We start from the raw sequence: 16,087 nt of genomic DNA, 5'->3' as shown, positions 1-16,087 counted from the left end.
ACCCTTATTTGGGGTATTTGTTTGACTTGTTAGGGTTTTTGCGTTTGTAAATAGCATACATTGTTCTCAAATTATGGTTTTTTGTGATGTTTTTGTTCTTGTTCTCCTTAAGATTTCGGAAAAATGGCTTGCAATCTTGTTGACTTTTTCGAACAGATGAGTAAGTTCTTTGCAAAGAAACTTCAAAAGACTTGTTTGACGATTCTGCGATATTTGCCGAGGTTGCTTGCTTTAAAAACCTCTATTTAGTGTATTTTGTAGTGAAATACTTGTTGTTGGTGTTGGTGTTAGTGTTGGTGTTGGTGGTGTTGATGTGTTGATGTTGGTGTTGGTGTTGGTGTTGATGTTGATGTTGATGTTGGTGTTGGTGTTGTCCTGTTATGGTATGGTTTAGGAAAAGAAAGGATAAACAATTATTGCACATACATTTGGTGTATTTTGTTTAACTTGTATGATTGTGTGTCTGTAGTAGACGATTTGGCTGTTGTCTTGGAAGTAGATGCTTGTTGTTTTGGTTTGGTTAAGTGTTTAGGAAAAGCTTGGATAAAATCCATCTTGTTGTTGCTATTGTTGTTATTGCTGTTGTTGTTGTTGTTGTTGTTGTGTATTTGTAGTGAAATAAATGATTTTTTTCTATTGTTGTCCTGGTATGGTTCAGGGTTTAGGAGTAGATATCCAATAGATGGTTTTTTTGTTCTTGTCCTAGTATTTATCTAGTTCTGTTTATAGAAGCTATGTCCAACAGATTTTTAGTTGTTGCAACAATTTCTACACTTGTGCCAACAAGTAGATAATATGTTGCAACAACTACAAATCTATTGGACATAGCTTCAGTTTTTTGGTTCTGTTTGTAGAAGATATCCAACAGATTTTTAGTTATTGCAACAAGTATACAATATGTGGCAACAACTACAAATCTGTTGGACATAGCTTTAGTTTTTTGGTTCTGTTTGTAAAAGATATCCAACAAATTTTAAGCTGTTGCAATAAGTTATACACTTGTTGCAACAAGTATACAATATGTTGCAACAACTACAAATCATTGACATAGCTTGAGCTTTTTGGTTACATTTGTAGAAGATATCAACAGATTTTTAGTTGTTGCAACAAGTTATACACTTGTTATAACAAGTATACAATATGTTGCAACAACTACAAATCTGTTGGACTTACCTTCAGTTTTTTAGTTCTATTTGTAGAAGATGTCCAACAGATTTATAGTTGTTGCAACAAGTTATACACTTGTTGCAACAACCACAAATCTGTTGGACTTAGCTTCAGTTTTTTGGTTATGTTTGTAGAAGATGTCTAACAGATTTATAGTTGTTGTAACAAGTTATACACTTATTGCAACAAGTATACAATATGTTGCAACAACTATAAATCATAATATTGCTTCAGTTATTTGGTTGTGTTTATAGAAGATATACAACATCTTAATCACTTATTCAACAACTGAAGAATCTATTGCAACAACCTATTCACTTATTGCAACAGTTACATCATTTGTTGCAACAAATTCTTCAGTTGTTGGGGAATTCTGTTACTTGTTGTATTGTGTTTGATCAAATGCTGCACTTCTTATTATCTGTTTACTTTGAATGATGCACTAATCAGTTGAAGCTTTTTTTTTCTCCTGTGTGTAGATAAAATGTCTCCAGCCAAAAGAAAAGTTGAGAAATCAACTGAGGGTCATAGAGATAATAAAAAAGCTAGAGTGCAATCATCATTAGAGAATCTTGCTGATTTAGCAAAATCTATTGTTGAATCAGCAAATATAGAGGAAAGAGACAGCTAAACTGACAATCAATCCTCAGAAAGAGAGGAAGTACAGAGCCAAGAAGCAGTAGATACAAATGTACAAAGTGAAGAATTAGAAGAAACTGCTGATGGAGTAGATGGATTGGATGAAGATGATGAAAAGGACAATGCTTCCGAAAATACAGTTCACTTGTCGACGTTCATAGCTGAATTAAGAACAAAGAAGAGAAATAGTGTGAATGCCAATTTAATTGCAGAATCTTCTAGTAGATTGGACATAGATCATAACAGACCTTCCATTGCTGAGGTCGTCAAGGTTTTCAGTATTGACAAGTATGCCGTGAGGATGCCGTTGAATGAAAATAATGATTTGACCGTTGATCTTATGGTCAAATCAGGCATGGGCAAGAACTTTGATATGTTTAGGCTAATTCTTAAAAAGCAAGGGTTGGAGGATTTCTTTAGGAAAAGCTATTTTGGGATGTATTTGGATCTGCCTGAAGAGACCGGTGCATGGTTTCAAATGAAAATGGTATATGGGCTTATGAAGCGTAGAATTCTTTTGGATGCAAAGGATGAGCTTTGGATTAATTAATGTGGCATGCCGGTGTGCTTTGTCTTGAAAGAGTTTGCCATAGTTACTGGCCTTAAATGTCATCCTTGTAAGCTTCCTACTGTTGTATTGAATAAGCCAGCCCGGACTAGCAAGACAGCCAAAGAAGCCAAGAAAGTAGGAAAGGGTGGAAAAGATAAGAGTGAAACTGGTTTGGTGGAGTTAGTTGGAAAAAGCTACAAAGGAGATAAGTTGTTTGTAGATTTGCAACAAAACCATGTCAAAAAAGCATAAGCGATCCTTGTGTTTAGTTTGGTTTGTGCACCGTGTTCTTATGGCAAAAGATACAAGTCCGAACATACCACTTGGTTTGCTTAAACTTGCGGAGGACTATGAGGCATTCAACAACCATGGATGGGGCCGGGAAAGCTTCAAGTTGACTGTTGACTATTTATCGAAAGAGCTTAAGCCAACAGTAAAGACAGTTAATCTATATGGCTTCCCTTGGGCTTTCATGGTAAAGCATTTGTAATGTCAATTTCTTGTACTTTTTGTATTTCTATCATCATTCGATTTTCTTTGGTATCTTGTTTTCTAGGCTTGGGCATTTGAAGCCATTCCGCACCTCTGACAACAAGTGAAGGACTACCCGTCAGAAGTGTCTTTTCCAAGAATGCTTAGATGGCTTACTGCAAAGAGCAACACAAGATTGAGTGTTGATCTTTTTAACCCTCCTTTGGAAGAGATAAGCCTTAAGACATGTATATAGAATAAACTTGGTCATCTGTTGGATAATGTCCAACAAGTATGACACCTGTTGCAACAAGTTACTAATCATTGGACAATGTCCAACAAGTATGACACCTGTTGCAACAAGTTACTAATATGTTGGACAATGTCCAACAAGTATGACACCTATTGCAACAAGTTACTAATCTGTTGGACAATGTCCAACAAGTATGACACCTGTTGCAACAACCTAGTCATCTGTTGCATTTCATGATTTAGGACCATTTTAATATATCTACTTTTTTGTTGTAGGTTGTGCACCCATGGCTTGTCCCGACAGTACGGGAGTTGGAGATGCCATTCCTTGCTTCCTTTGAGCCCTTACAATCCTTCGATAAAATGATTGAGGGGATGAAATTAGAATTTCTTTGGAGTGATAGCCATCAAAAGGGAATCAGTTGTGGTAGATGTTGGTGGTGGTGGTGTTATTGCTGATGGTCAACCTGCTGTTGACGACGTTGCGGCAAAAATTGCCAGTGAAAAAATAATAGATGATGATGTTGATTTTGGTAGACAAACTTCAATTGGTAGTGTTATTGGTGGACAAACTCCAATTGGTGGTGATGTCGGTGGACAAACTCCAATTGATGGAGATGTTAGTTGTGGCGGATTTGGTGGTAGATTTTCCTTTATTGGTGCCTACACATCGAAATGTGCTTGTGAATGCACCTATTGCAAGCGGCGAATGGATGATTTGATAAAAAATGTTGAGGAGTTGGTGAAGGCAAAAAAAACACAAATTACGCTACGAGTTTGTTATCCAAGAGGGGTGTCAATCCATCCAAGAAGCTGACCTCACCCTATACTCCTATTCGCATTCGCAAGAAGGGAAAAGCAATTTCCAAGGCACTTGTCGATGTTAAGTCAAGGAAATCTTCTACACCCCACAAGGCAGCTGCTGTTATTGATCTTAAAAAGGTAAATGTGTATAAGCATGCAGATGCTCAAAAAAATGAAAAAGCTTGAAAAATTCGTCAATGCCAAGAAGAGCAAGGGTACGATGTATTCATTGCATGAATTTAAGGCCGATGACTTCAGGATAATGACAAGCATGGAAGATTGGTGGCTGGCCAGTGTAAGTTTGAAAACAATAATTATTTTGTTGAAACAAGTCTTATTTTGGTTGTATTAGTTGCAACAAGTTATATATTTGTTGCAACGAGTGGAACACTTGTTGCAACAAGTATTGGTCTTGTTGCAACAACTCACTTAGTTGTTGGAGATTGCTTACAGCAGTTGGGTCTATTTCACCCCAGCTGGCACTCTCCAACAACTAGAGAGTTGTTGCAACAAGACCAATACTTGTTGCAACAACTCACTTAGTTGTTCGTTGTTCGGTGACCGACATTCCTTATATTTTTAATGCGGATATTGATGAAATTATGCTCTTAATGCGTGTGAGGCAAAGCACTTTCACGAGCACTATGCTTCCACGGATATAATCTTGGATCTCAACTTCTACAATATCATGCTCAAGCGATACACGAGTTGTCGGATGAAAGCACACGATAGGAAGCTATTCCATTCAATCAAATGCTTGATGATTTTATATGGGATGATGATGTTATCGCTTACTGTAGAAGTACTGTACCAGCCAAAGGAGGTGACGAGTGGGTTGGTGCCAAAAGGATGCTTACTATCATGAACATAAATGTCAGACAGTTTGTCACCCTCGAATTCATAATTGAGGAGGGGTGATAAATGTTTATGATTTGCAACGTCCCAAAAATCCAAGAGGATGAGTTCTTCATCCACATCCGGCCGATCATTGAATTATGGCCGAAACTACGAAGCAGTGGTATGTTTGAACGCTTGCACGAAAAGCCGCTCAACGAAGCTTGGAAATTTGTCTTTGGAGAATCTCCCCCGCAATGAAAAAGCAATGGCATGCGGATCGTATTCACTTGCTTTTATTGAGCATTTGCTTACCGCACTAACATGATGAAGCCCGAGACTTTATTGTGCGACAACTCGGTGGCGAGGATGCGGTGGCGGTGGGCGGTGGGTATGATAGATAAAGTTTTGGAGCCACGAAATTTGTTTAACAAATTACTACTTGAACAATATTTTTTTGTCCTTGTTATTATTTATGAATGTTGTTGCAACAAATGCAACAGATAGTACAGTTGTTAAAAAAGTTGCACAAAATTACTAATCTACTAATCTTTGTTTAGAAAAGATTGCCTAAATGATTGCAACGGGTCATACGATTGTTGAAGAAGTTACTAATCCGTTCCAAAGAAGTTACTAATCATTTCCAAACAAGTAACTAATCTGTTTAAACAAGTTACTAATGTTGCATTAGATAATACATTTGTGAAAGAAGTTGCAACAAATTACTAAACTTTTCAACAAGTTACTAATCCGTTCCAACAAGTAACTAATCATTAAAAAGTTACTAATCTTGTTGCATTAAATCATATAGTCGTGGAAAGAAGTTGCAACAAATTACTAATCTTTTTCAACAAGTTACTAATCCGTTCCAACAAGTAAATAATCTGCTGAAATAAGTTACTAATCTGTTGCAACAGATTATACAGTTGTGGAAAGAAGTTGCAACAAATTACTAACTGTTCCAACAAGTTATGAATCCGTTTCAATAAGTAAATAATCTGCTGAAACAAGTTACTAATCTGTTGCAACAGATCATACAGTTGTGGAAAGAAGTTGCAACAAATTACTAATGATTGTAGTAGATATATATATTGATCAATAAATATGATTGATTTCCATTGTTTATCACTAAATGTGGGTGAATCAGGAAGTTCAGATCAATTCACTCCAATGATCACTCCATTTAGTGCGTATTGGACTTAGTTGATCATCTATCCTGACCCAAAACACCATGAAATTTCTTAAGTATATATATTGATCAATAAATATGATTGATTTCCATTGTTTATCACTAAATGTGGGTGAATCAAGAAGTTCACATCAATTCACTCCAATGATCACTCCATTTAGTGCGTATTGGATTTAGTTGATCATCTATCCTGACCCAAAACACCATGAAATTGCTTAAGTATATATATTGATCAATAAATATGATTGATTTCCATTGTTTATCACTAAATGTGGGTGAATCAAGAAGTTCACATCAATTCACTCCAATGATCACTCCATTTAGTGCGTATTGGACTTAGTTGATCATCTATCCTGACCCAAAACACCATGAAATTGCTTAAGTATATATAATGATCAATAAATATGATTGATTTCCACTGTTTATCACTAAATGTGGCTGATATCCATTGTTTATCACTAAATATGGCTAATTCCCTTTATGGATCACTAAATATGGGTGAATCAAGTAGTATCTTGCAACGGTACGTAGTATCTCGTTGAGCAAGTTTAGTGTATGTTGCGGCAAGTGTAGTATCCGCATTTGAAAACCGAGTAAGTTGTTGAACAAGTCCTTACTCTTGTTGGATAAAACACAACAAGTTACCCATTTTTACGTAACAAGTCACTCCACTTGTTTGATTTCCATCTTTATCACTAAATGTGGTGATATGCATTGTTTATCACTAAATATGGATGATTCCCTTTATTGATCACTAAATATGGGTGAATCAAGTAGTATACGTTGCAAAAGATGTAGTATCTCATTGAGCAAGTTTAGTATCTGTTGCAACAACTGTAGTATCAGTTGCAAAAACTGAATAAGTTGTTGAACAAGTCCTTACTCTTGTTAGATAAAACACAACAAGTTACCCATTTTCTGTAACAAGTCACTCCACTTGTTTGATTTCCATTGTTTATCACTAAATGTATTTATATCCATTGTTTATATGGTTGATTCCCTTTATTGATCACTAAATAGGGGTGAACCAAGTAGTATACTGCAACGCGAACATTATGTAGTATCTATTGGAGCAAGTTTAGTATCTGTTGCAGCAAACTAAGTAAGTTGTTGAACAAGTCCTTACTCTTGTTGGATAAAACACAACAAGTTACCCATTTTCTGTAACAAGTCACTCCTCTTGTTTGATTTCTATTGTTTATCACTAAATATGGTTGATTCCAATTTTTTATCACTAAAAGTGGCTGATTCCCTCTACTCAATAATTAAAACTTGAGTCACTCCACTTGTTAGAAAAAACCCAACATATAACTTAGTTGCATCTGCTTAAAAACTCTGATTTTTTGTAATATGTTCAACGACTTACTAGTTGCCGCAACAAGTCCTGTTACTTGTTCGATAAAACCCAACAAGTTACCCATTTTCTGTAACAAGTCACTCCACTTGTTTGATTTCCATTGTTTATCACTAAATATGGTTGATTCTAATTGTTTATCACTAAATGTGGTTGATTCCCTCTACTCAATAATTAAAACTTGAGTCACTCCACTTGTTAGAAAAAACCCAACATATAACTTAGTTGTATCTGCTTAAAAACTCCGATTTTTTGTAATATGTTCAACGACTTACTAGTTGCTGCAATAAGTCCTGTTACTTATTCGATAAAACCAACAAGTTACAGAGCTGTTGCAACAAATTCATTACTTGTTGGAAACTGTACAACAATTTATTAACAAGAATATACACATTAGTGATTTGAACACGAACAATATATCATATAAACCAAGTTCATAACCACCAAGAATATAAATTACCATGTTAAGAAATAATAACATTAAAATGTCATAAAGATCTAACAGATAACTATTATTACAACACAATGCAATCTACAACTATGGAGCATTTCGGCTTGGACGTGTTTTTTTTTTGTGGCCAACTGTTTTGCATAAGGAGCATTTGTTTTTCCGCATAGCCCTCTTTGTCCACCTTCTTCCGTGTTTGCTAGAACTTAAAAGCTTCACATCCCTTGGCCACCACTTGCACTTCGTATGTTCACATCTAAAGCAATACACACTTCGCGAATTGAATGACATTCCTTTATAAAAACCTCGTTTCATCATCTTGAACATGGTCGGACTGTGACGATTGTGCAGAACACGGTGTATTACTCGCAAGTTCGGGTATAGGGATCGGCTCACCCCCACTTCCATGGGGCTTCGCACTTCTATTATCTGGAATATCCATATCCACCCCTTCCAATTTATCATTTAATACATCTTGTTGGTCTTGAGCTAAATTATGGTTCTCGACCGGGCTTCCAACCACGTATACCCTTAAAATGGGCCTAGCTACATCTTTCAAATAAGTACGCAAACGACTCGATCGGTTATCTTAAAAGGCAAGACCCTCTCGGTTTTCAAAAGAGCTATGCATGTAAGTGATGACAAGGTCTTTCGGTTCACAAGTTAATTCACAATAGTTAATGATTAAGTTCACAAAATCATCAAACTCAACATCTCTTGGGACGATCATCGCTATCGTCTCTAACATGTGACTACCCTTCCATCGCCAAATATATCGATTGTTCACCTCGATCCATTCACCATGGCAATCAACACCTATTATTATCGAGTCCCCCATTAATGGTGCCTGAAGGTATTTTGTTTTAAGAAAATCGATGACGTATAAGTCAAAGGCCACTTAAATTTATGATTAAGTTAATTATTGAGCGGTTTTTCTGAAATTTTGGACCCAAAGTAGTTAACTTAATCAAAATTTTGAGCGGCCTTGAGCTTGGATGCTCAAAGCTGTCACAACTAGTAATTACAATGCTTAAATATCAAGTGTTGAAATTACTCTAGGTGACAGCTTTGACCACCCCAAGCCCAAAGGCCACTTAAATTGATGATTAAGTTCATAATTCAGTGGTTTTTTCCTGTAATTTTGGACCCAAATTAGTTAACTTAATCACAACTTTAAATGACTTCTTGGAACAAATAACTGACTTGTTGCAACAAGTAGGTTACTAGTTGCAATACTCGCTTATTTGTTGGAGACAGCTTCAGCTTTTGTCTCTGTTTCATATCAAAATGGAACAACTATATGACTTGTTGGAACAACTAACGCAACAAGTATGTAACTTGTTCCAACAAGTATGTAACTTGTTCCAACTACTTGGTAACTTGTTGGAGACGGCTTGGTTGTCCGTTTGATAACAAAATGCAACAACTAAGTGACTTGTTAGAACAAATAAGCGACTTGTTGCAACAAGTAGGTTACTAGTTGCAACAACTCACTTATTTGTTGAGACAAACTTGAGCTCTCTCTCGTTTCATAACAAAATGAAACAATTATATGAATTGTTAGAACGATAGCGTACTTGTTGCAACAAGTATGTAACTGTTCCAACTACTTGATTACTTGTTGGAGACAAATTGATTTTTAATGCTTTTGTCTCGTTTCATAACAAAATGCAACAACTAAGTGACTTATTGAAACAAATAACATACTTGTTGCAACAAGTAGGTTACTAATTGCAACAACTCACTTATTTGTTGAGATGACTTGAGCTACTATTTCATCCAACAATCGTAAAATATGTCCAACAAGCTACTTGTAATTGATGCGTAGTAGTATCATATTTGTTGCAACAAGTAACTTAGTTGTTGGAAAGAGTAGGAGCTCTCCAACAGATTTCACAGTTATTGCATAAAGTACAACAGCTGTTGTAAATTATTTATTCACATTTTTTGCAATTGTTGCTACAGATTAGTAAATGTTGTTGCAACAACTTCATAATTTATCGACAACTCTCTTGCGAAACACTAGGACTACAACAAATGATGCAAAAGTTCGAAGCTCTTACACAACAACTTTAGAACTTGTTGCAACAACTATCTTCTTTGTAACTACGAATACTGGGAATATCGGCAAATAAGGCAACTATACCCGGATGAACAATTGAAAGAAACGCAGATTGTTTAACTTACCACGGGATCCGAAAACACTTATGAAGTAATGCCAGTGCTACACCAATGACATTCAATCAAAAAATTGTAAAATCGGATGATTTTTTTTCTTGAGCAATGGCGGATGAAGAAGAAGAAGAAGAAGAAGAAGAAGAAGAAGAAAGCAGCACGAAGAACAGATGGGAAGAACAAAAATGGAGGAAACGACGCTGAAGAGGATTTTTTTTTTTTCCGATTTTTGTATTTTAGGGTTTATAGTGGTTGGGTCAAAGTGTTAAAAATAAAACTTTGGAGCAAAGTGTTAAAAGTAAAGTTTAGGGTCAAAGTGTTAAAAATAAAACTTGAGGGCAAAGTATTAAAAATAAAATAGAGGGCCAAAGTGTCAAAAATGAAACTATTGGGCAAGCTCAAAGCCCCTTAATCACTAATCAAATTTAGTCACCTCTACTCAATAATTAAAACTTGAATCACCTCTCTTCAATTTTAAAACTAAAACATCACCTATAATTAAATGCCCCAAGTAAGAAATTTTAAGGGGTCATGAAAGTCACATAATGGGCCAATATACTTGAACTAGGCCAAAATAATATAAGTCCAACTTTCCTCTAATTTATTTGGCTCTTTCTCTTTTCTTTTTGGGTGGGGGAGGGTGGTCAGTTCTAAATTTTATATTTGCAAAATGGTTTAACCTTAACATGCATACCCCTATTATTTTACTCCTAAAATGCAAAGTTGACATGGCTTGCTTCTTGTAAAAGTACTTTTAACATTTCAGGCATATTTAACAGGTGTCTTAATTAAAGTATTCATTTGTCTTCTAAACAAAGAAGTTTGACCAAATCATATTAATTAGTATACTCCTCCATTAAGGCTACCATTCCACTAGCATTATGTGAGGACACAGTCACATAGAACAAGTCAAGATCATCACGGCGCTATATAACCAAACTCTTTTGTTTGTGCGTATAAATATGTCTCCACATCTTCACAAACCTTAACTACTAACTACTACTCTCCCTTTGTTTTTAGCAGTGACATAATATAAACTCTTCATTTGCATAATCTAAACCTCTCTTGTCTGTTGTATGCAATACGTGTATACACGTAGCATAAAATCTCCTTAAATAACTCTCCAAACTATATATGGCTTTAAATTAAACCCCCCATGAAAATCACGTTCTCAAGTTCACGTCAACTTCGTTATTCTTTTCATCATTATCGTCCCACTTCAACCTTGTCCACAACTCGCAACTTTTAGAGCTCTAGAATCCCCGTTCCTTTCTCTTACTTTCCGAAAGGTCCATTACAACCACAACTTAATAACTTGTACGACATCTACTGACAATATTCTTAAAAGGCTAGCTACATTATATAGCCTCGTGTATAATATAATTAGATTTTCATGATAAATTATTTTTAGTGACACTTTAAATATAATGATTAATTGCTTGCAAAGCTGGCCTGAGCCAATTGTCCGAGTCCAAGCACTATCCGAAAGTGGCATTCGAGAAATCCCCAGCCGGTTCGTAAAACGTCCAGTAGACAGACCTCGTTTCAAGGAGACAACATCCCATGTTAAGGAAGAAAATATTAATATTCCGTTGATTGACCTTGAAAAAAAAGTCATCCGATTTAGAAAATCCAAATTTAAATAAAAAATTCAATTTTCCATATTTAAAAAATGGGTTTTCTTCCCTTTAAAAAAAAAAAATAGTTTTCACGGCGTTAAAAATTCCACATTTGTTAATAAAAATCCAATCCCGATTTTTTTCTTTTCTTCCGTTGGAAGAGAAAGAAAAAAAATTCGTTTCTCCGGTTACTTATGAAAATTGGAAGTAGACTTGGAGTGGAGAAAGGTGGCAAATTGGACTGGAGTGATTATTTCTTCCTTCATTATCTTCCTGAGCCCTTGAGGGATGAGAAAAAATGAGTCAAAAAGTCCCATTGCATGCAGGTAAACTTTTGGTTGTAAGTTGTCTCAATTTATGTGGCAACTTTCTATTCAAGAGTAAAATATTTTTCATATTTTAAATTATTAATTATTATGACTTATAATACTTACTACGTAATTTTAAATATGTAGATTTTATTTTAAATTTTTAAAAAATTCTACTCCCTCCGTCTCAATTTAGGTGTCTTACTTTCGTTTTTAGTTTATCTTAAAAAATACTCCCACTGTTCCATATTATTTGTCCACTTTTACCTTTACGAGCCGTTTAAGAACTCGTAGATAAAAGTGTATTTTTACTACATTACTCTTATCCTAGAAACTTTTTATTTTCTTTTATGTAGAAATAATTTATTTTACTTTTAATAAGATGATTTTATAATCAAATAAATATTTAAAATTTGTTCTAAAATATAATTTTGAAAAATATTCATTATTTTTTTAATATCGTATCCAATCAAACTTCTTAGGGGAGAGTAGCGAATATATCCTTAAAAACAACGTAAATATATTTTAAATAAATTAAAGGAGTAAATGCGTGTCCACCTAGTTCTTAACAATATTAGTACTTAGAACCAACAGTGTATGTATAGATATGCGACTTTACACATTCTCACATGTCGGCGTGGTTAGACTTTACTGATCCGTACATGTTTTTTAAGGCTTGTTAACCCTTTTTCTTTTTTACTTTTCCCTATGTTCTTCTTTTTGTTAAGGAGCCGTTTCTCATAATTTGAAATCATGAGATAAAACTTTAATTTAAAATCATGTTTGGATATCTAATTTGAATTTTTTCTTATAGATATAAAAATTTCACAAGTTGTGAAAATAATTAAAATATTCTCAATTCTTATACAATTTTACCAAATGAACAAGTCATAGTTCATAACAAAATTAATACGCTATTAGAAGACCTTTCTAAAAAATACAACATCAATTGATCAAACTTTATTTCAATAAAAAAAATTAACATGAATAGTAATGTAACTACTCTTTAATATAATCCTCCCACATGATAGACATAAATAAAGGTTGGTGGAAGTTAGTGATGTTGGTAAATGGTTGGTGGGAGTAATTGTTAAAAATATTTATCAACTTATGAGTCTTTTTTTTTTTTACAAAATATAAACTTATGAATTAAGTTTTATATTTAAAAATTTTGAACCCATGGTTTGAAACCCCAAATCATGTCTTTTTGGATGATTTGAAATTTCCAACCATGAGATGAAATGCATGTCCAAACGCTGTTTTATATCATGGTTTCAAACCATAGTTTAAATCTCATGTCCAAACGCCTACTTAGCAAGGATCTTTACCAGTATTAAATAGGATTACCAAGTAGTATTCCCTTTATAATTATGTGATTCACTTTAACTAAATAACTATGTAATTTAAGAAAGAAAAAAGAAGTTTGAAATTTGTAATTTAAAATATATTATAAATATTTATGTGATTATAAATTATTTCATTAATGATAAAATAAAATATCTAAAATTAAAATTTACGAAGTTAAATTATATATATATAATTTTTTTATAGAAATAAAAAGAAAAATGTATCACATAAATTATGAGACAATAGTAGCATATTTTCAAAAAATTGAAAGATTTTTTATGGAAAGGATATGTCTAGATAGACGGGTCGTCATTAGAGATGGCAAAATTAACTCATGAAAATATGACCTATTCAATCCGTTCAAGTTTGAATTTTTCATGAAATCCGCTAAAATTTAGCTCATCTAAAAGTTGGTCCGTTGCGCTGCGTCCATGGTATTCGCTTGAGTCCACATGACAGAGTTTCTCAACCATGTATACGTTAGTTTGGGACAGTGGTCCTTGGTTTGTTGGTAAATTCAGTGCAGGTTGCTGTCTCTCAACTATCTTGTCCTTTAGAAAAAATAAAATTAATTTTCCTGAAAAACATGTCAAACGTGGTCATATACGTGCGTACGTTTTGTCGATCACAATACTTCTAATTAGCTTTTCTTTTTTTGGTTATGACCACCCACGAAAGTTGTTGCCGAAAATATCAAAAAAGTATTACCACTGGAATTAAAAAAATTCGGCATATTCGATTTTTGTGTTTGAAAGGACAAAATTTTGTGATTTTTAAATTAGATATTGGTGAAAAAAAACTACACTTTCTTTTTTAGTCTGTTAAAAAAAAAATGATATATTTTTATATTTAGAAATAATTTAACTTAAAACTTCTCCTTTTACCTCTAATGAAATGTTTTACAACCACACAAATATATATGACTTGTTTAGATCACAAGTTTCAAAAGTTTTCTTTTATCTCTTAAACTCTTCTTTAATTTCAATAAACTATATCACGTAAATTAAGACAGAGAAAGTATTAATTATGTAACCATGAAATTTCCCCGGTGATATACGTACATTTTGTCGATTACAATTAATTAACTTTATTCTGCTCTTTTTGTTATGGTTGTTTGTGACCACCCAGGAAAGTTGTTGCTGAATATGGAGAAGAAGTAGTGAAACTATGTGAAAGATTAACAAAGATCTTATCAATAAACCTGGGATTAAGTGAGGATTATCTACACAATAAGTTTGGAGGAGACAAAGAAATAGGTGCATGTTTAAGGGTAAATTTTTACCCAAAATGTCCACAACCAGACCTAACACTGGGCCTCTCTTCACACTCTGATCCTGGTGGCATGACACTTCTCCTCCCTGACACCGATGTCGCCGGCCTCCAAGTCCGCCGTGGCAATGACTGGCTAACTGTTAAACCTGTTCCTAATGCCTTTGTTGTCAACATTGGAGATCAAATTCAGGTATGTATCACTTTTTTTTTCTTAAGGTAAAGAAAATTGACTTGGGATCTCATAACATCGACCAATTTAACTTACATATATTGACATTGTAAAATTCTTTTATATTATAAGTATACTTTACTTTTTGGAAAAAAAAAAAGGGCGGGGGGTTTGGGGGCAGCCCGATGCAATTAAGATCGTATGTGCGGGATAAAGAAGCGGGGCCGGACAAGGATCTATGTAAGTCGTCCAATCATGTATTTTAGCAAGAAATTTTCACGCTCGATTTTATTGATGGTTAAATTATATACACTGAGTAAAGATTTTTTACATTATTTGTGTAGTTCAATTTATTATATCAAGTTAGTTATCATTTTTTTTGTTACCAATTTTAATGATTAATGCTAATTATTATAAAAATATTTCAGATTTACATGTAATTACCTTCTAGTAGGCAATCTGGTTGTGTAAATACTGTTAACACCATGCATAGAGCTTAAACTTTTTCCAAATTCCTAATCCCACTGTTATCGATAGTGATTTTTTATTACCTTCTAGGTGACAGTATACAAATTCCTTTACGTCGCCGACAGTACATACTATATAGAAGTTAAATTCTTTTTCGACACATGTTGTTATCTTGACAAGATTTTCCATCATTATATACGTGAATATTGTTGTACAAACGCACCTTTAAAATAGTCTAAATTATACCATACTTAATTTTGAATATGGTGGTATTTCATCTACTTTCTACCTGCATTTTACGAGCCTAATTTTCATAATGACTGCATGCAGGTATTAAGCAATGCAATCTACAAGAGCGTGGAACATCGAGTGATCGTTAATTCAGCAAAAGAACGTGTTTCTCTAGCATTCTTCTACAATCCAGGAGGTGATATACTCATCAAACCTGCAGATGAACTTGTGACGGAAGATCGACCAGCATTATATTTACCAACGACGTTCAATAAGTATCGAGCTTTTATTAGAACCAAAGGACCTAGTGGAAAATCTCAAGTTGAATCACTAAAATCCCCAAGATAATTTAATTATATTACCTTTTATCTTCTATATATAGAGTACTATTTAGGAAGTTATTACTGTGTGTATATGCCAATTGGTTATAAACAACATAGTAAAATACCCTATCTGCTGGCTGAGATTTTACTTTCTTGTAATAATGAACAAGAAGATAATATGTACCATTTTGCGCATTTATTCACTTTCCTTGGTGAAATCTGTTACATTCATCTCGTCAATAGCCAAATGGTACTCCTAATTACTCCCTCCGTTTCATTTATCTGCCTCATGTTGACTTGACACTCTCCTTAAGAAAGTATTTATTAGAGATTTATTTTACTAAACTAACTTTATTAATTATGCTTGGAAAGTAAGGATCTAGTAGCTCAGTTAGTTGGCTAACTGAACTTTCACCTTATTGATGAGGTTCGAATCCCCACATTATAATCTCCTTCCCCATTTTCCC

At 34.0% G+C, this 16,087-nt stretch overlaps 1 pseudogene; it reads left to right on the top strand.

Moving 5' to 3' along the window:
- The first annotated feature begins 11,310 nt into the window (after nt 1-11,310).
- Nucleotides 11,311-15,882, top strand: LOC132049771 (jasmonate-induced oxygenase 4-like; annotated as a pseudogene).
- The last annotated feature ends 205 nt before the right edge of the window (nt 15,883-16,087 follow it).

Source organism: Lycium ferocissimum, chromosome 3 (assembly GCF_029784015.1).
Source record: "Lycium ferocissimum isolate CSIRO_LF1 chromosome 3, AGI_CSIRO_Lferr_CH_V1, whole genome shotgun sequence".
Taxonomy (NCBI): Eukaryota; Viridiplantae; Streptophyta; class Magnoliopsida; order Solanales; family Solanaceae; genus Lycium; species Lycium ferocissimum.
Note: the sequence above shows the minus strand (reverse complement) of the source record. Positions and strands in the feature narration are given on the sequence as shown.